The 20,239-nt window shown below is 37.2% G+C and overlaps 1 protein-coding gene across 3 annotated transcripts in view; it reads right to left on the bottom strand.

The window, feature by feature from the left end:
• Window positions 1-13,970, bottom strand: part of ATP8B (ATPase phospholipid transporting 8B) — a 198,971-nt gene extending 185,001 nt beyond the window's left edge. For 2 of the 3 annotated variants that reach the window (XM_083141074.1, XM_083141075.1), the window contains exon 1: window positions 13,854-13,970. The gene's annotated coding sequence lies outside the window, so the exon portion shown is untranslated. The remainder of the gene's footprint in view (window positions 1-13,853) is intronic. The other variant, XM_083141076.1, reaches the window with a different exon arrangement.
• Between the last annotated feature and the right edge of the window lie 6,269 nt (window positions 13,971-20,239).

Below are 20,239 nucleotides of genomic sequence, written 5' to 3'. Positions count from 1 at the left end.
AGTAGAACAAATTTGTGCCAGACCCGTGGCGGAGTGGTTAGCACATCGCGCTACGACGCCAAGGGTCCCGGGTTCGAATCCCGGCCTGGGCATGGATGTTTGTGAGTGTCCATTTATCAATTTCATCATATCACTCATCCCCATCTTCGCAAATTAGCTAAATGTGGCACAAAAGGCGAAGTAAAATAAAGCAAATCAATAGAGCAAATTTGTGAGCTATCGCCTCTCCACTTTGGTTCACCACGAGCCGCCACTGGATCGAAGGACTATCACACAAGGGCTAAACAATATGTAGCTTCTTTCGCAACTTAACTTCTAGATGTGCACTAAAGCAGTGCCAGTAAGGCTTTTTATGTGTCCCCTCTTAGTACTGATAAAACCTGTGATTTTATCTTGTGTATTTAGCGTAATCAAAATGTAATATGGCCCACGAGAAATTGCTCAAGTGGAAGATTGGTCCCTCGTACGAAAAAGTTTGGACGACCAAACTTTTAAAGGTCCCTCAGTACCTGTAACATGAAGTGAGGTGCCGGTTTTTACACAACCTGAGCCGTTGAAAGCAATTGTGACCGACCTCCATGGACGAGTGGTTAGCATAGCGCCACAACTCCAGGTGTCCCGGGTTCGAATCCCGGTCGGGGATGGGTGTTCTTTCATTAATGATTAATTTCATCATATCATCACTCGTCTTCATCTTCGCGATTAGCGAAAAATGGCAGAAAAGAGAAGTAAAATCAACCAAACAGCAATTCTAATGACATATTTCTCTCGGGCTGAGGATGAGTGATGATAGGGCGAGAGGACACTCACAAAGAACACCCATCCCCGACCGGGATTCGAACCCTGGACCCTTGGAGTCGTGGCGGTATGCTAACCTCTCCGCCACGGAGGTAGGCTTTTGTAAATGCATCTGAAAGTAAAGAAGAAACCGCCTTCTACCACGCTGTCGAGAGAAAGCATAAGGATGCCAGTGGAAGACCTGGTGGAACTAATGAGAGACAAATATTACGGCATGTGCATTACACAACACAAAATCGCAAACTGTGCCGCTTTGTGCGCCAACTCCTCTCATATCGTGTTACCAGGACAAAGGTAGGTTAGGCGTGTTGCAGAATCTCTGGGAATGGCAAAGCGCTCGCTCTTCTGGAAAGGTAACCACGTGTCATGAAATAACTATTACGTAAAAAATGACACGATGCCAAGAGTGACGTCACGACAGAATGTCGAAAGCTTACGATCGACAATGCCTGCATGAAACCAGATTTACACAAATATTTTCCTTTGCATTTCTGTTATCCTCAGAAAGCAACCGCGTAAGGTGAAAAATCTTGTCATTTCTCAGAGTCAATAAGAAGCGAGTGCTGCATCGGAAGTTCAACTGCATAAAGCATAACTTTTCATATTAATGTACGTCTATTTTCTGCCTCTTTGGACTAATCTCGGCGATGAAAATGAACGGTGATTAGGTTAAATTCGTGAAGGGATACTCGCAAATGAATGTCTGTGTCCAGACTGGAACACGAGTCAGGAAACTTCGGTAGCGACATCACCGAAGCGGCTTAAAAGACCTTGAAGGCCAAAGCATTCAAGTTTTGTTGTCGAAGCATTGTGTGTTGCACAAACTCCTAGTTTTCGCTCGTTTAATTGCACAGATTATGTTTTAGGTCCAATTTGTGGTTGCATAAACTAATCACCAGTGCATTTTCAAAGTGAAATCCGAACAACTACTACTGTACAGTGTGCCTCCACCAGAAAACAAACTCAGGACGCATTGATCTTAGATGATATCGTCGGTACATCATTGTGAAATAGTAGTTCTACGTCATTTGTATTGACAGTGATTGCAAAAAGAAAGAGATAATTAATTTCTACACGGCAATCACAAACATCGGAAAACATTTCACCTAGAATATTCTCGCTTCCTGTCATCAGCTAACGTTAATGTCTTGTGATCAAGTCCCGGATTCGACTTCCGATGTCAACTAATTTAAGTTGTCTATAAATTCTAGGTGAAGGTAAAGTTCCTAAAGTGCATATAGCACTGCCAAGAAGGCACATTTAGGGGGTGTGGGAGATAAGGCCCCACACATTCTCGATTTCGGTCATTTTAGAGGTGTTCGACCCTGAACACTTGTCGTTTTTTATTCATGCTAACTATTATCTTCATAACACTTTGCTATCCCTCTCTCTAAATCCACCGATGGCTGGTCAGACAAGTGCAACCCGCTTTGCACGTGGACGTTGCACAGCACATTCCACTAGAATAAGCAGAGATGCGAAAGAGAATTCTGAGTGTCTCGACCACTTTTGACGCGGACGGTACATCAGCCTCAACCCCAACCCAAACACCAAGACAGGTACAAATGTGCGGGGATCTTCTGTGGCCAATTTTTCTGTCTCTCCGGCACCTGATAAAAGTCCATTGGGCGGGGCAAATTTTGACACCGCGTTGCTATTTTTTTGTCCTGTTCATATTTGTCTCTGCCTTCGCGTTTTCTTCGGCCAAAAATATTCCGCGAGGAGGGAAATATCGATCGAGTATATTTCCTTTCCGGCCAACGCCCTCGACCTAACTGCCAGACACAAATGAAAAAGAAGAAACAAAGCAAACGAGATGGTGACGTCACACTTCAAAAAAACGTACGCTGCCTTAAAGTAGGTAACTCAGCAACGGAAATTCGCGTACTTCGAAAATAAAACATATCTTAATTACTTTACGACGCTCTTATCCTTCGCTAAGTTAATCGCAACGACGAGGAAACAGTGAATTTTGGAAATATACAAGAACAACAACGCTAAACCAGGAATCTATCCGATGGTGTAGTGGCTAACGCTCTCCCTTAATCAACGATTCCAGAGTTCGATCCCTGTAGATACACATTGCACAATGGTTCGGGTCCAATTTTAAACTGTAGGCCAAATCCCGATTAGCCTACAGGGGTCCCGGATTCGAAGTCCCGGCTGGGCAGGGGTCTTCTCTGAGAGTGCCCCTTCATCAATTTCGTCATATCCTCACCTTCCCGATTAGCCAAAAGTAGCAGAAAGCGAAAATAAATAAAATCGATCACACAAAACCTGATTAGCCTAGCTCTTGATTTTAATCAACCCGGAATCAACCACGTGACAAAAAGTTACGCTACGTAGAGTTTGTATTATTAAGCAAATTGTCTAGCATCACGTTTAACCTTTTACCCAATGAGAGCTTCATGAATTGAGAAAAAACTTCGAACAAGCTGCCGACAAAGCATGCACCATTGTACGTAAAAACTCAACGTAGGATGCAAGAGAAAAATTAATTAAATTAATCATAGCAGGGTTGTTAAAAGCTCCAGGAACCCATAAATTCTAATGGGTTCCGCAACAGCGCAGGATCCTTTTTTCTCGCACAATTTAAATTCGGTACAAGTTGTGTATTGTTTCATTTCAATACCGAACTTGGACCGGATTTAAATTGATCCGGAAAAAATGTTCCTGGACCGAACTGAAATACTTTAAACATAAAAAGGTTCTTTACGGTCTAGAACCCATATACTCTTACTGCTTTTCTCTCCGGGCGGGAATTGAATGTATTTAAAATTCCTGTGCCTTTAACAACCCTGATTCATAGACAATTTGGCGAGCAATACTTGTGCATCCCACTGTACAAAATAGGGTCTATAAGAAACATCAAATTTATACGCTCCCTTGGTAATTTTTCTATAACGACCGCACAAACCTGGGAAGGACCGGAGACTTGTGCTGATTGCACCACCTCCACACCTTTTATAGGTCTTCAAGTTACTTTTTTTCAACACACGTTGCCAGCGTGCATGTTTAACCTTTTATAAGGCTTCAAGTTACTTTTTTTCAACACACGTTGCCAGCGTGCATGTTTAACAACATAAAAGAACAAAAATTGACCGCCAATATTCGCTATGTCATGTATATCATGTCATTCCACCGGCCGCCTGTACTGTCTGTTTCTACCACAGATAGAGGTGTGGTTATTTTTAAGACGTGCCACTCTGCAGTGATCCATTAACTGCGACCTGGCACAACTGCTAACTCAACAACAGGCAGCTTTGTTAATATCTCAGTTGGCCACCGCTCAAATTGTTCCTCCTTTCTGTCGACCACTCGAAAACAAAACCAAACAAAAGGCGAAAGTTGTCGACAAGCTGACACTTCAACACAGAAACCGACTCGACATTTGTTCATTAAAACAATTTATCTTTTACTAAAACTTAAAACCGTCTCACCGTACCTCAGATGTTCAAGATTAAGCCCTCCCTAAAAGTAAGTTATAATTAGGGCTTGGAAGTTGAGGAAAAATTATTTTTCCCCTAGTGTCCGAAGACGAGGCCCAACATAATATATGTTCATTTTGGCTCATTGTAAGCCAGAAAAAGGTGGGTTTTATTTGTCCTTTTTTGCCTTTTTCGGCTTATTGGTCCTTTTTTAGCCTAACGGCTTCTTTTTTTTAACTTCACCTTCTTTTGACTACGTTTTTACTGCCCATTCTCAATTCGAATCATCATCAGTTTATCACCTCTTAAACATCCTTTCTGTAGTAAAGAAATTAAAAAAAGAAAGAAAGAAATATATTTGAACCATCCCTGAAACGAGAGAAAAACGTAATGAAACCATTCATTCAGTACTCTCAACAGCAACAATTGGAACAATGTGAAGGTGAAGAAATAGGAAAAGCCGTCAGCAAAAAAAATGAAACTAGTGCTTGAAAGAACCAGGGGTAGCAAATTATGTGCAAGATAAGTGAAATATTGAAAGGAGAAAATTTTGATGTGTGTTTTTGAAGAGGAATTTTCACCAAGAGATCTCTCTTGCTTCAAGTATGCACCCTTAACATCCGTTCATGTGGAGAAAAGTTTCTCGATGTTTCGCAACGTGCTGTCTGAAAACCGACGATCCTTTACACCTACAGAACCTGGAGATGACTACCTAGGTATTGTGATATACTGCAATGCCAACTGAGGTAAGGTTTCCGAAGTCCTATTTCTGTAACCCTAGTGTGGTTAGGCCAAATATGATTCTTCAAATATGATTTTTCAAATTATGTTAATCTAAAAAATATATAATGTCTGAAAGAAGATGCATTTCATTCATATACTTTTTTTCGCACTGTGTGTTCCATACCTCCAGAATTATGGCCTCCCCGATGGCGCAGTGGTATCGTCGTCGCCTTGTAATCAAGGGGTCCCGGGTTCAATACCCAGTGGAGGCACATATAGTGGTTCGGATCCCACTTGAAACTGTAGGTCCAGTCCCAATTAGCCTTACTGTGCATAAAGCGGACTTAAAACACCAAATCAATCAATCAAATACCACCAGAATTTTGTATTTTTTATTCATTAAATATGTATTTAAAACTGAAGTTATTAATTAATTTGGATCACATTTATACTTGTTTTTTTATATTTTTAGGTCTTTTCATAGGTCTTTTTTGTCAAATTTATAGGTCTTCAACTTCCGAGCCCTAGTTATAATACTGAACAGAAGAGTCTGACGAAGTGTGATACTTAAGTCTCCCTCTCTTATCAGATGTCAATCACAACTGGACCAGTAACTGGATATTAAAGAGGAAATAAAAAACAGACTTAATTCAGGAAATACGTGTTACTTTTCTCTTCATAAATTTTTATCTTCACGTAGAATATCTAAGAAACAAAAGTTTATATGGATGTGAAACTTTGTCCATTACATTAAAAGAGGAACATAAATTAACAGTATTTGAAAAAAAAATCCTTGGGAAAATACTTGGACCTAAAAGGAATGAGGAGACAGGTGAGTGGAGAAGGTTACATATTTTAGAACTACATTATTTGTATTCATGTCCAGATATTATTAGAATAATTAAATCAAGAAGACTTAGATGGGCAGGCCATGTGGCACGAATCGAAGAGAATGGAAGAGTTTACAGGATTCTTGTTGGAAAACCTGATGGTAAAAGACCTGTAGGAAGGCCAAGGTGAAGATGGAGGGATAACGTTGAGACGGACCTAAAGGAAATCGGTAAGGATGGAAAGATTGGATTGATCTTGCCCAGGATAGGGACAGACGGATGGTTTGTGTGGCTGCAGCCATAAACCATTGGGTTTAAGAAGGTTAGGGGTTAAAAAAAAAGGCACATTTGCCATGTTTCAATGATCTGGAATACCAAATTGTAAAGTGATTATGTTAATAACTACTGTCTGCATCTTACTGACAGCCAGCAACTTACTCTCTTGACAAAAGGGTATTGCCAGAGGGAAAGGTAATATGCATAGAGTAAATGGGGGGGCTTGCAATAAAAATACAGAAAGTTCAGAACAAGAAAGTACGAAGACATTCTACCTGTGCTTAATAATAATAATGAGCAAGGAATTCTCTCCATGGCACGATGGAGAAACTGCATGTTTTGTACGCTCCACAATGTCCATTAATACTAAAACCTCCAAACTACCTCTTTTCGAAATTAAACTTGAGAAGCAAAACTCAATCATACTCAACCAATTCATCTCATAGTAGAACCTCAGCTTATCAGTACTCGTTCAGTTATGAAGACCGAAGGTCTGGAATGCACTACAGAAATTCACAAAACAACAAAACTTCAAATGTTTTTGTGACATGCTTTGTGATTCACTGATTAAAAATTCCTGAGACTTGCCAGAAATTATTTCACATGTCACTTTTACTTTTTTCATGTTAATAACTTTTATGTTCTAATTTACTGTTCAAATTATTTTTATTGCCTTATGATTTCTATTCTTATTGTATTTCCTTGTTGTTGAATTTCTTTCTAATGTTTAATTTTATCACTATTTTGATCTGTATTTTTGGGGTTAGGTGGCAGACCACCAACAGCTGAACCCAGCACCACAATAAAATCAATTCAATTCATTAGATATTTATTTTACCCCCCCCCCCCATCATAAATTTTTCTCTTTTCAACTTCTCCCGGTAGTTTCTTCTGGCTAGGTTACTTATGACAGCTTAAAAGATTGCCAAAAACATTGGATGAAAACACATGCTAAAAAAGCCAGTACCAGATGTAAGTTCACTGCACGTAAATCATGCGAGACCCTTAGTGAAAAATCATCGAGAATACTCTAACCTATATTGCAATGATGATGCCAGAAGGCCATTCTCAGCCAAACTATACTTCCCCCTCCCATGGGCACCAGCAGAAAGTTTTGCAGCGGGAGGAAGTGTTAAATCGGAAAGTTGTGTGGGATAGAATGACATAATGTTTGCTTGTCATCAGAAGAAAGAAATGCTTTAAGGAAGTTGTAGAGAATGGGAGAAGAAAGAAAAATAAGCCAAATGCAGGGACAGAGGAAAGGGAAAAGAGAAGAGCAAAAGAAGAGAAATAAAGTGAAGAAGAAGAACATATAGAAGGAAGATGAGGAGAGAATAAAAAGGAAATGAGACAGAAAATGGCAAGGATTAAGATATATGAAGAAATGATCAAGTAGAGAGGTAGTATAAGCATGAACAAATGAATACTGAAACTGAGAAAAGAAGATTGAAAGCCAGAAAAAATAATTCTCTGAATGTTAGTGACAATGGTTCCAAGTTAATTGGGTATTATCCATTGTCTAGTGCTTATATGTATATTATAAGCAGAGCTAGGATTTTTAGGTGCTGCACCTTAAATTTTTTTGTGTGAAAATGGGTAAAAAAGTGACTCATCCCCAAAATAAGCACGAATTGAACTCTACTCATGATGTTTCGGTTGCACCTATTTGCACCTTTTTCACAATCTCAGAACCTTTTCCACCTTTTTCACAATCTCAGAACCTTTTGCACCTTTTCGCCCTTTTTGCATCTTTATCATCTTTTTTAAATACAACTCACATGCTGTTTAACCCCACCCATATTCGAGGCATGGCTTCTTGGCACGCGATTCTTGTTTACTACACAACAATGAATCGGCTTTCTTCAGTTCTTGGACGTTAATGTAGTAAGCGCGCGGACTTTAAACAGTGTCAACAATGACGCGTTAGAATTGCTAGAAGTTGTGCTCTTTTTGTCCTATGCTGTATTGTTTACGAATTGTTGTAGGAAAACTGTTTTGTTTTCGTTTTCTTCTCCCGTCTCAGCGAGCTAGGTAACTGCAGTCTGTGATCGACTGATCGATGCCTCGGATTTGCTTGTTCACCATGCCAAAACATAAAGTAAATGTTGGGAAACTGTAGGACATTGTTAAACAGTTTAGCGGTGACGGCATTCAGAGTGATGGATCTGTTCTGAGGTGTGATGTGTGTGATATTTCTATTGCCGTTGATGACAAACACCAACGCACTCGGGTTGTGCAGCTTCTACAAAGTGGGAAGCACGTCAGGAATAAAGAACTACGAGATGGTAAAGGTGGGAAGCGACAGCAATTCATTGGTGAAGCACTTGCATCTTCGAGTTCCATAAATACAAATGTATTTTCAGTGAGACAGCAAGGACATTTATAGCTGTGGAATACCTCTTTCGAAACTTAACAATCCTGTCATGAAATCATCTTTGCAAAAATATACTGGGAAGTCAGTTCCAGATGAGAGCACCTTAAGGAAATCTTACCTTCAACCTCTTTATGAAGCTAAAATCTTGCATATCAGGCAAGTAGTAGCTGACCATCCAGTCTATTTCATACTAGATAAAACCACAGATAGGCAAAACAGGTATATTTTGAACATTTTAGTAGCACCTCTCAATGGACATCAAGTGAAACCCATACTTTTTAAAACTTATTTTCTCGGCAAAGCAGATAATGCAAGTATAATGCAAAGTTTCAATGATGCATGTTTTGTATTGTGGCCGGAGGGCGTAAAATATGATAGAGAGTGGTTAGTTCTTACAGACCAAGCATCTTACTTGTTAGCTGCATTTTCTAATCTGAAGAATATGTATCCTAACTCAAAACATGTAACTTGCATTATTCATGCTTTTCATCGAGTTTGTGAAGCTCTTAAAGATGCATATACATATGTGAACGAATTTGTTTCTAGCATTAAGAAGAAAAGCTTCTAGAATACAGAAGTACGTAGAAATTACGAAACTTCCACTACCACCCTCTCCCATCCTCACTAGATGGGGTACATGGTTAAAAGCTGCAGTGTTTATTTGCAATCATTTCCATACAATATCGAAATTTTTAGATGCTTTGCCTAGTGATTCCTCAGCTGTAGAAAATGCCCAAAAACTTGCACTTCAACAGGAATTGCAAGATGAACTCTATATTGTACATGGCTTCTCTTTCCTTACTACTGCAATCACAAAACTGAAGGAGCAGTGTCCTAAAATGGAAGCACAGTGGCCTGTTTTGATGGATGTGCAACGAGAGCTGCAAGGGGTCGGGAAAGAGAAGTTAGAACAAAGTTTAGCCAAAAACCATGATGTTCAAGAAGTTGCAACCAACAAGGATGTAGATTACCGGTTGAAAACAAAATACCCACCACTTGTGTCTGTTTACGTTGAACGTTCTTTTTCAACTTACAAGTATCTGCTTAGTGACCGCAGATGTAGCCTCACTCAGAAGAACATAGACATTTTGAATGTAATCTATTTTAACAGTTTTCTAAATGACTAATTCTAAGCAAGTAAGAACAAGCATCTTTTCCTTTATGTCGCTTTCTAATGTATCAGAGAATTTTCTTTGCTTAGTTATATTAAATGGTTTAAAACCAGAGAATACTCTGAGTTTATCAAGACAAGTTGAATGATATATGTATGCACTGCTCACAATATATTTACATCTGAAAATTAGCACCTATTTTAGCACCTTTCTTGCACCTTTATTGGCAAATTTTTGCACCTAAAATTCCTAGCTCTGATTATAAGTAAGCAAGTAATGTTTTTTTTTAAGTATGCTAGAAAGAAGATACACAAATAAAACAGGAAAAGCAAGAACAAGTACACACCTCCTCCTCCTCCTACGCCTTCAATGCAACACATGATGATTCCACTTTTACTTTCTGTAGGGGACATGTGCATGTCAGGGAAGTAGGTTATCGGTGTAATATGCATGGCTCCATAAGTAACTGGAAGATGAAATTGGAGATAATGTCGTACTTCAATGAAGTGTCACTGCTGGGATTCTTCTCACTGTGGAGTACGGTGGAAGTCAAATTGAATTGAATTGACTTTATTGCTGGGCGAGGTTCAGCTGTTGCTGGTCTACCACCAAATCAAATATTTCGCACACAAACTTAACTTTTGAAAATTTCTAATTTGTTTTATGCATTTATTTTTTTTAACTGATATTAAAAATACTGTTTTAGAAACTAACCCCTCTTTTGGATAGACTTCAGTTCCAAAACCACCCACTTGGCTACACTTACATTTTTCTTTTGTACTAATACGCCTCTATAACTAATCTTACTATTTCAGTGCTGGGCGGTGACCTTTTAAAATATTCCTTGGCACTTATTTCTACTGCAAACGGTCATTCAGGCCTCCTGCTTAGATAAGTGGTTAGAATTGTCAAACTTCACATGAGTGGTCGTGGGTTCTATCTCAGATGGAGCTACTAGTTCTCAGTGCTGACTCAGTACCATGAGGTCAGTTAAGATCTATTAGACTGGAATAGTAATGGATCCAGACTTGAGAGACGGGTATAAATGGGAATCGTTCAGAAACCATCACTCAACGAAAAGTCAGTTGGAAAAACAACAAAGAGTTTTGTAATTTTACTAGACCATGATATTAATCACATTTAAGGATGCCAAAATTATAAAAGAATTCAAGAGTTAATAGAGAAATGTGGGGAGCCCTTAAACCTTAACTTCACTACATAGCAAGGGTTAGGTTAGGTGCAAATTAAATCAAGACGACTTAGGTGTGCAGTGCATGTAGCACGAATGGGAGAGGAAAGAAGAGTTTACAGGATTCTTGTTGGGAAACTTGATGCTAAGAGACCTGTAGGAAGGCCAAGACGAAGATGGAGGGATAACGTTGAGATGAACCTAAAGGAAATTGGTAAGGATGGGACAGATGGAAGTTTTGTGTTGCTGCAGCCATCGCAAATCTTCAGGTTTAAGAAGGCTAGACAGTTAGTTTAGGTGCAACTTAAGTGCACATTTTTCTCGTTTCAGTGCACACAAATGGTTTCATTTAACACTTGCACCACAAGAAACTTTAATATTTGCACTCTTCTTGGAGGAGAGACCATTTCCTTCTTACTAGCAGTAGCTGTACTTGCATGTGTACTCCCCAAATATGCTTTTGGAGACAATAATTCTACATTGATTGATTTTTTAAGTCCACTTTCTGCACAGTAAGGCTAATCGGGACTGTACCTACAGTTTAAAGTAGTGCACCTCGCCTCCACCAGGTATCGAACCCAGGACCCCAATAATTCTACAGTATGTGCAACCAAACTATGACTCGTAGGTCATATATGACCCAGCATGAATTGTTCTGTGACCTGTCTTTGTATCCATAAAAAAATAATACTTTTGTGTTGAGGCAATATTATAGTATAAGTACAATATAATATGTGCAGAAATAAATCGATCAAATAGTTACTGGCCATGCATAGAAAAATGACCCTCTTTTACAGCCATTAGCAATACACACATATGAATACATTCTTCTCGATCTTATCTTTATTTTATGAGATTGAAACATTATTTAATACAAGATATACTTTTTATAAGTTGAATGCTTGCATCTTGAGAATGATTTAAGGTTCGGTGATTGAGAAAAAAAAATAATCCATTCATCTATAGCATTTACCATATGGTGAAACCATTATTGCACACAGTGTCACCTACACTTTGCTCCAAAACTTTCATTTAGATACTAAATTTATACATCCTACTCTTGACGTGTGCTATAAAACAGGAGTACCAACATATGGGTGAATATCGATTATCATCTAAGAAACAGAACAACTGTTATTGAAGCTTCAGTGGTGGTGAATGATGAAGAGATATTGTTGGGGTAACAGCCAGACCAGTTTTAGATTGACTTCTGAGCTTTCAGGAGCTAACATCATTCTCATCTTCAATCCCTCTATTGAAAATGAGAGTGACATTGGCTCTATCCAAAAATGGGTTATTAACAGAATCTCTTCAAAAGAATTGTAGGTAAAATGTATTCCTCGTACCATGTAGTTTATAAAAACAACTTGCATTTTTATTTCCTGTTTAAAATCTAATCATGGCAATTCATTCATTTTATCAGTATCTGTTAATTTCTTTCCCAATTTTTAAAAATTAATGTTTTAATTTATCAGAAGACACCTAAAAAACAAACCCCCTCCCCTCAAAGGAAGTTCATGTTTGCTCAATGAAAGTGGTAAAAAAAGACATCGTAGTTACAAAAATCATGTAAACATTATATTACAATTAACAGAATCCATCATGATCTAGCACTTAAAAACAATAGTAGCAATTTCTCGAATAAATACCATAATCTCTTATGTATCCATTTCTGTTCTGAAACAGATACGTTACTTGGTGACATTATACCCTCTTCTTCTACCCTAAATGTACATAGTTTTGATGATTCTGATATAACTTTCTGCCACTTCATAATCTCTTGTCAATTATGTTTTTTTTCATCTATGTGAAATGATGTGTGATGTTTGGTTGGGTAGTAAGGATGATTCTCCCTATTAAGAATAGATTAATTTATGTTTGTTATGGTGGTTAGGTAGGTACTTAAGTTTGGTCCTCTGGTACTTTAGTATTATATGGATTACCGAACCTAACCTAACCGGACTGTCTGTTTTCTGGGAAAGCAAAAGAAACACTTATGGACATAACGGTTAGGTTAGGTTCGGTAGTCCGTATAATACTAAAGTACCGGTTTTCCTTCCCAAATGATATACATATGTTGCTCCAATTTGTTCATTTGTGATGGTTTGTTCCATTCAGCAGGTGATGGTGGTTTCCCATTCACTTACAAGTAAATATGTCAAATAATAAAAAAATTCAAGGATGATATGTGTTTCAACTTGTCAACTAACAGGAGGTGATATGGTCCTACAAGAACTGCCAACATTGATGCATATTTTGTCCAAAAAAAGGGGGAGGGGTCGGTGAATTATTAAAAAACATAATAATAAACCTACAAGGAACAAGAGGCAGGGGAATATTATTGTACTGTTTATTGGTTTAGAAACGTGATCCTGATCTATTCAAAATAGTAGATAACCTAACCAATAAGCAGCTTCTTTTTTTAAAAAAAATATTGTTTGATGTATGCAAATTCAAGTTCATTGCGATAGCCGCAAGGATCAGAATGATCAAAAAATCAATGAGAGAACAATCATACCTAAGCATCCATTCCTTGCCCCTGGGATCATAACCCTCGGCTGATATTCTACCATATACATCATGGGGGCATTTAATTAAGCACAGGCGTGGGAGTGCGTACACACAAAATATATATTAATTATTGTTGTGACATTCTTCAATAAGAACTTCTCTATACAATTCATTCACTCGTGAAAAGAACACAGGAAGTGAAATTCATTATGAATTACATTTCGTGAGAAATAGTGCACGTATAAAATGCACAGTCCCATATGTTCAGAAATCAAACCGAAGAAAAATTTCTCACGAAAAAAAAAATAAAAAGAGCTGGTTGTCAACAAGAAATAAAATTACATGAAGGCGAAATACAGAAGATCTAAAAATGCTGTCCTAATTAGAGTAATACATTATTCAAACATGCAATGACTACTCGAGAGGCTATGATGCTCTTCTTCCACGTATATACTTTCCGGTGTTATCGGAACATAGTATGCTAATGGGGTTTCGTAGCAGGTGTATTTATCATGATGCAACTGCTTCACAATGTTTACCGTTTTCCTGAAAACAATCAACCATTCAAACTTAGAAAAAGTTTATTTCCTATATCTGACTTCTATTACTCACCGTCTTTTGCTATTCTTTCTCACACAAATAAATATATCCCACTAGAAAGTTTAAAAACACTACACGCACAAAATGAGAGTCGCCATGTTTGTTTACGAATTCACTTCATATGTTTCCATATTTAACGCAAGATGGCACGCTTGAATGAGGAGCGATCTTCCCGAAGTGTGAAGTTAGTGCAAGGTGAATATGCAAATAACCTTGAAGTTCAGTATTCGGAACAAATGAATAAATGTGTGATATGTGATGTCTTAAAACCACTCACTCATTAAATGCTGAGCGAAAAATGTCAATTTTTTAAAGAAGTGGAACAAAACTTTATTTTTTTCACGGTAATAAGCACATATGGTAATACATTCCACAAATATGCAGTTTTGTCATTTCATTTGCGATTTCCTTTCTATGCTCTGCATTTTTTTATTTTAACTTCATCGTAATTAGGTAGTATACTTTGTAAATAATACTGCATTGTACTCAAAGATCCCTTCACGTATTTAGTTTTTTCTCTCTTTTTTTCCAGTTTGCAAAGTGTAAATGAATTGAATGAACATTACGCAGAATGAATTACTCACCCGTGTGTATAACAACCAATTCTTGAGCCGAAAGTTATTCCCAGAGCTACGAACGTGAGGAAAAGCTGCCGGCAAAATCAAGCGCGATCAGTGTCACAGGAACGATCCCGTATTGTACCCCCGATTTTCCCCAGTTTTGATTGTTTTGGGGAGGCTGCATTGTTGTACGTACACCCAACGGCAAAAGTATAGAAGACGAATTTTCCATCCAGTGGCGTAGCGCTGGTCTCTTGCAAGCACAATATTGGGGGGCCCGTTAGTGAGAAAAAAATTGATGCCAAGTGGAACGGACATACAATAGTTAGCTAGTCCCTCCCCCTTCCCCGTAGTTGTACAAGAACTTAACTTTTACCCCAAATACTCTGCCTTTCCATTTTTTATCGACTTATGTATCAGTGTAGTACCTTCTTGAAACTAAATCAGGGTGATCTGAAACTTTGATAAATAACTGGAAGAAGACACTGAAAATATTTTCTCAATTCAGCGCAACAGCTCAGCCAGTTTTTATATATATATTTTTACCTCTTTTGGACTTTGAAGTGGATGCGCCAGGCCAAGTTCCAACGTAAGAGTTGCTCACATTAGCCTTCTGATATTAATAGTGAGTAATATAATCAAGCAAACTTACTCTTCTTCAGTTATGGGGTCTAACATCACAAGGTCAATTGAATTCTGCTACAAAGAAATAGCTGTGGATTCCAGTCTTGAGAGATGGATAATAAAGCTGCGATGGGACACTATTCACTGAAATTTTGTCACTCAATGAAATTAAAGGACTGAACCCCCCCCCCCCAAAAAAAAAAAAAGGTTGACACAGACACAGTGTTTAATGTTGGTGTTAATGGACCTCAATATCATTATTCATAATTCTAACACTGTAATTTCTTTTTGATAGACCATTGATCACATATTTCTTATAAAAACTATTTCATGGAACAAAAACGGTTTTATTAATAGATCATCAGTGCTCGAATTTGCATAAGCATCCTCTTCCACCTGCTTCGTTGTCTTCAAGTTGATACACACAAGGATCCTTCCTTCTATCCCCAATCTCAAACAAAGAAAGCTGGCCCCCGTGACAGAGTGGTTATAAGATTGCGCTACGATGCCAGGGGTCCCGGGTTCGAATCTTGTTCTGGGCCTGGGTGTTTTTGGGTGTCGATTTATCAATTTCATCATATCATCACTCATCTCCATCTTCGCAAATTAGCCAAAAGTGGCACAAAAAGCAAAGTAAAATACAGCAGTCAATCAAATCAATCGAACAATGAAATTCACAACTAGGAATTTCCACTTCGAACACTGCAGATCACAAAATCATAACACATTGGAAAAGAAAAACTAGTTCCACAGAAATGTCTGCAAAATTTCAATATGTAAGAAAAGTGAACTTCACAAAATACAAAATAATGATCACATTTAACTCATACACTGTACACACTGAGTTTTTTGCCCGCTTTGAAGTAAAATGTAACAATGTGAGAAATTCATTTCACCTTTTTCTTTTAAAAATGAAAAGGCTTGGGCCCGCTTGAAGTTACATTTTAAATGTCACGTGTTTATTGTGTAGCAATAAGGAATCGACTGGTTAAGCAATGAATCTTTCTACTGGATAACTGGATAATATTTGTTCACAAATTTTAAAATTACAATACATTTGGAACACTCGGGTTTACACGACAGTTTACTCAATATATTGTATCATATTGTAAAAAAGTACGTACAAGTTATTGACTTTCCTGCAGAAACTACAATTTTCTTTAGTTAATATACATAGTTTTCAAATTTATGTATTTTTCCTACTTTTGCAAATCATGACATCATCATCATTATCCTTCGCCGTTTCCTGCCTCTGACTGGGTCGGCATAGAAGTCAAGCCTCTCCATTATTTACTGGTCTTCCATCACTCCTCTCTTTTCACGGTGTTACAATCTTGTCCTCTTCTCCTAACACACTCTGCTCTTTCCACCGACATCTTGGTCTCCCCCTTGGCCTTATTCCCACTCCTTGTGTGTCACATAATTATTAGCATATAGTATGTGTTATATAATACCTTCTTGCATTTCATTGGTACATCCCTGTTCCATATTAATCTTCGAACGCTTTGATATAGTCCACCACCCATTTGTCCTCTTCTGTTTACCTCATCTATTCTTCAACTCTTCTCAATCATGACAATGAGGACGAATGGTTTAATTATTCTCTTATCTATAGTCGCTTTCTGCCACTTTTGGCTAATTGTGAGAACGAGGAAGGATGATGAATGATGAGCAGTGTGGGGAAATGGAGGAGCAGGAGGATCCCATCCTCCCAACTTGGCGTCTTTCCTAGTTTTTGTTTTGAGTCCATTTTATGCATAGATAAGCTGATCGAGACTGGATCCGAGCCACTATGTGCCTCCCCTGGGTATCGAACCTGGAGCACTTTTTAAACAAAGGGCCCCAGGTACTTTTCATTCAAAATGCTGCCTTCATATCAGTCTATTAAAAAATGAAATATTTATTCTCAAGAAAAATATGTTGATGTGAACATAAATACGTAATCCTACCAAATTTCATTTGTGTATAGTTGTAATCATTAATTTGGGTAACACCCTACTTGCAATATTCATATATCAAATTTGAATTGAAATGCCACTTGCATAGGTATGTTATTCTCAAAAACTATAGTAAAAATAAGTAACTGAAGTAACACTGCTATCAAAATTATCGAATGACGGGAATCATGATAATAAATAACAGAATCTATTTACCAGTAGATGGGGATTTTTTTTATATTCACATGGTTATTTTAAAGTTTTTTATGCAGAAGTAGCATGCGAAGTAGCGAACAGGAGTAGCACAGCAAGCTACTTTTTGGCAAATGTAGCTGTAGCTTTAGCGAAGCTACATTTTGGAAGAATAACTGTAGCTGTAGCAAAGCTACTTTTAAAATGTAGCATTCTGATCACTGTATTTTAGTTATAGTAAGGGGTTGGACCCCATATAATGTGATGGGAGCAAAATAGCCTAAGTGCTGAAGCACCGAAAATTACAAATTCAATCACAAAAAAAAAAAAATAATATATAGCAATTTGTCTACTATTAGCTATGCCGTTGGCTGTACTACGTAGTTATCCTATTTGATCGGTGCTTTTGGGAATTTTTATAAGGAAATAGAAACTAAAATGTGTGCAGAACAATGGAATGAGGCTCAGGGCTTTCTCTGATCCAGAATTGCACATACTTTTGAAACCTGTACAACTAGCCATGATATTTTAAAGTATGAAGTACTAATTTCCAATCATTTTCTGAATATTACTGTATTAACAAAACAAGATTATGCATTAACACACACACACATTTAATACATCAAAAATATTCCTGCGCCTCTGTCAGGGAGTGAAGGAAACTTGGCATGTTGGCCCAGGGTTCCTTAAAAAAATACAGAAAGATAACAAAATAGAGGATGAACTACTAAATTAAGAAAACGTACACACAACTCCTTCACAAAAATTGTGGGCATGCCATGCATTGCAATTATGGCAAAAAAAGGATCTCAGAAAGTTTAATTACAAAAATACAAGCTGAATGGAAAAAGCCATTGACAAGAGTGAATAAAATACAGGAACTTCTGTTGACAATTAGTAAGTGGTTCATTCATGAAGACTCCCCCACCTCTAATTTCACTTCATGCGTAAGAGAAATACTTTTAAGTATGCATGAAGACTAGCATTTCCCCACTTATTTCATGTGTGCTATTTTAATATATTTTGCCATGGTGAATACATAGGTGCCATTGACATGTATAATTCCAAAAGTTGATGGTACCACCTACAAAATAACACTATGTCTACTCCACACTGAAACAACTTTTTCCACGAAGTACCATGTTAAATGCTGTCTGCAAGCCAGAGGCGCAACCATTAATTTTTGTCTGGGTGGGGAGCAAGTACCAAGAGGATAAACGTAATAATAATATTACTAATAATAATAATAATAATGGCATTATTATTATTGGAATTTTTTCACCACGTTCAAAGAAAATAAAAGAGTTATTTTTGTTTTAAACATGTTTTAATCAAAAAAAAAAAAAAAACATGTTTTAAACAATTGAAACATTTAAAACAATGCTACAAATACTTACTTTGTAAGAATGATGATTAATAAGGAATCTTTTAATCATCCAAGGAATGACTGTGTTCAATTTTAAAGTATACACTTGATTAACTTCCTAAAATATCTATTTATACTACTCTTAAATCCCGCATGTAAGCTGTTCGAGAAGGATAAACTAATCCACATGCTAGCTACTCTTTTTTCCGAAATACATTCGTCGTGAATGCAACAAAATATTGACATAACATTAAAGGCAAGTATCTAGAAATATGTATCAGGGGCGGGTCCGAACTAAGTGTCTCAAAATAATAATAACGTTTAAACTAAAATAATTATATTAAGTTAATTAAAATAGTATTAATTCAAATATTCACATTGATTAATATTATATTTTTATTACATGAATAGGTAAAAGGACAGCACATGAATAGTGATATATATATAACAGCATGTCGGCAAAATTTATATAAAAAATGTTTATTAACATAAAAAAATTATGCGAGATTCAGATGACAGTCCCAGTAATATTTTATGCATGTTATTATAGATAGTTATAAATCTTGCATAAAACTTCTTTGGTACTGTCATTCAAAGTCGTATGATCCCAATATTGACTTCCAATAAGTTTGGTAGAAATAAATAACCCTGAATTAAACAAGTATATTTCCAGTATTTAATTTGAATTATTTTATTATTTCATTATTTTAATTATTTAATTTTTTACTTAGTAAGTCTTTCGGAAGGGTCCAGACCCCCTGGACCCCTCCTTAAATACGTTCTTGATTAAGAACTATGTGCTGTGTGTCAAGTGCGGAACAAATCTATTTCATGCATATGTACTATTCAATTTTATAAATGTTTTAAACGTGCCCCACTGGTGCTCATTATATGTTTCTTTGTTAACTTAATATATTTTCAGCCACAGAACAAACTTTTGTGCACAATAAAAAAATGACAAAGTTACAAAACATGCAAATAGCCAGAGTATCAAATATCAAGAATCAAAATGTGTTTTAAACAAGTATAAAAAAACATTACAACACTGTTTTAAACTTTTTGAACATTTGTAATAGACAATGCTGTGTTTTTTAAAGGTTTGAAATAAGTTATATGTTAACTTACTTTTACACATATGTGTTTTATATTTCTATAATGCTACAACTTGCGCGTCTGTCCACTCCACTACATGATCAAAACTTGAAGAAACAAGACCTAATACTTCCCTAACCTGCTAGACACGCTTGGCGCCACTCAGTGCATCCCCCACTTCGGTCGTCAGCACGATTTTCTTTCAAGAAAACTGCTACTATTCGGATTGGAATTGGCCTGGCACTGGCCTGTTGACACAGGCAGACGACACGTACCAATTTGCTCAGCTTTTGCGCACAGCCTTGCCAATTGGCATAGTGGGGATGTGCCTTAAAGCAGATATTAGAGGAAGAAAATTTTACAAAACATATTTTTATTTTGCATAACATTTGAAATCGAGGGGGAGGGGGAAATTGCCTACATGTGCCTACAGGTGCTCTTTGCCGTTTGGAAGAAAAATGCAAGAAATATAGAAAACTAATTTCATCTGGGGTATCATTTTGTCCTGCTACTCTTAGATCTCCTAGCTTTTCTTTACTTCAATGTTTGCCCCCTTGCCCCCACTAGGATTGGTTTCCATCCAATGTTGGGGGGCATTCTGGAAGCATGAAGCATGCTTGCTGTTCA

Source organism: Lepisma saccharinum, chromosome 19 (assembly GCF_977018435.1).
Source record: "Lepisma saccharinum chromosome 19, izLepSacc3.1, whole genome shotgun sequence".
Classification (NCBI taxonomy): Eukaryota; Metazoa; Arthropoda; class Insecta; order Zygentoma; family Lepismatidae; genus Lepisma; species Lepisma saccharinum.
This window is presented reverse-complemented; position numbering and strand designations above follow the sequence as displayed.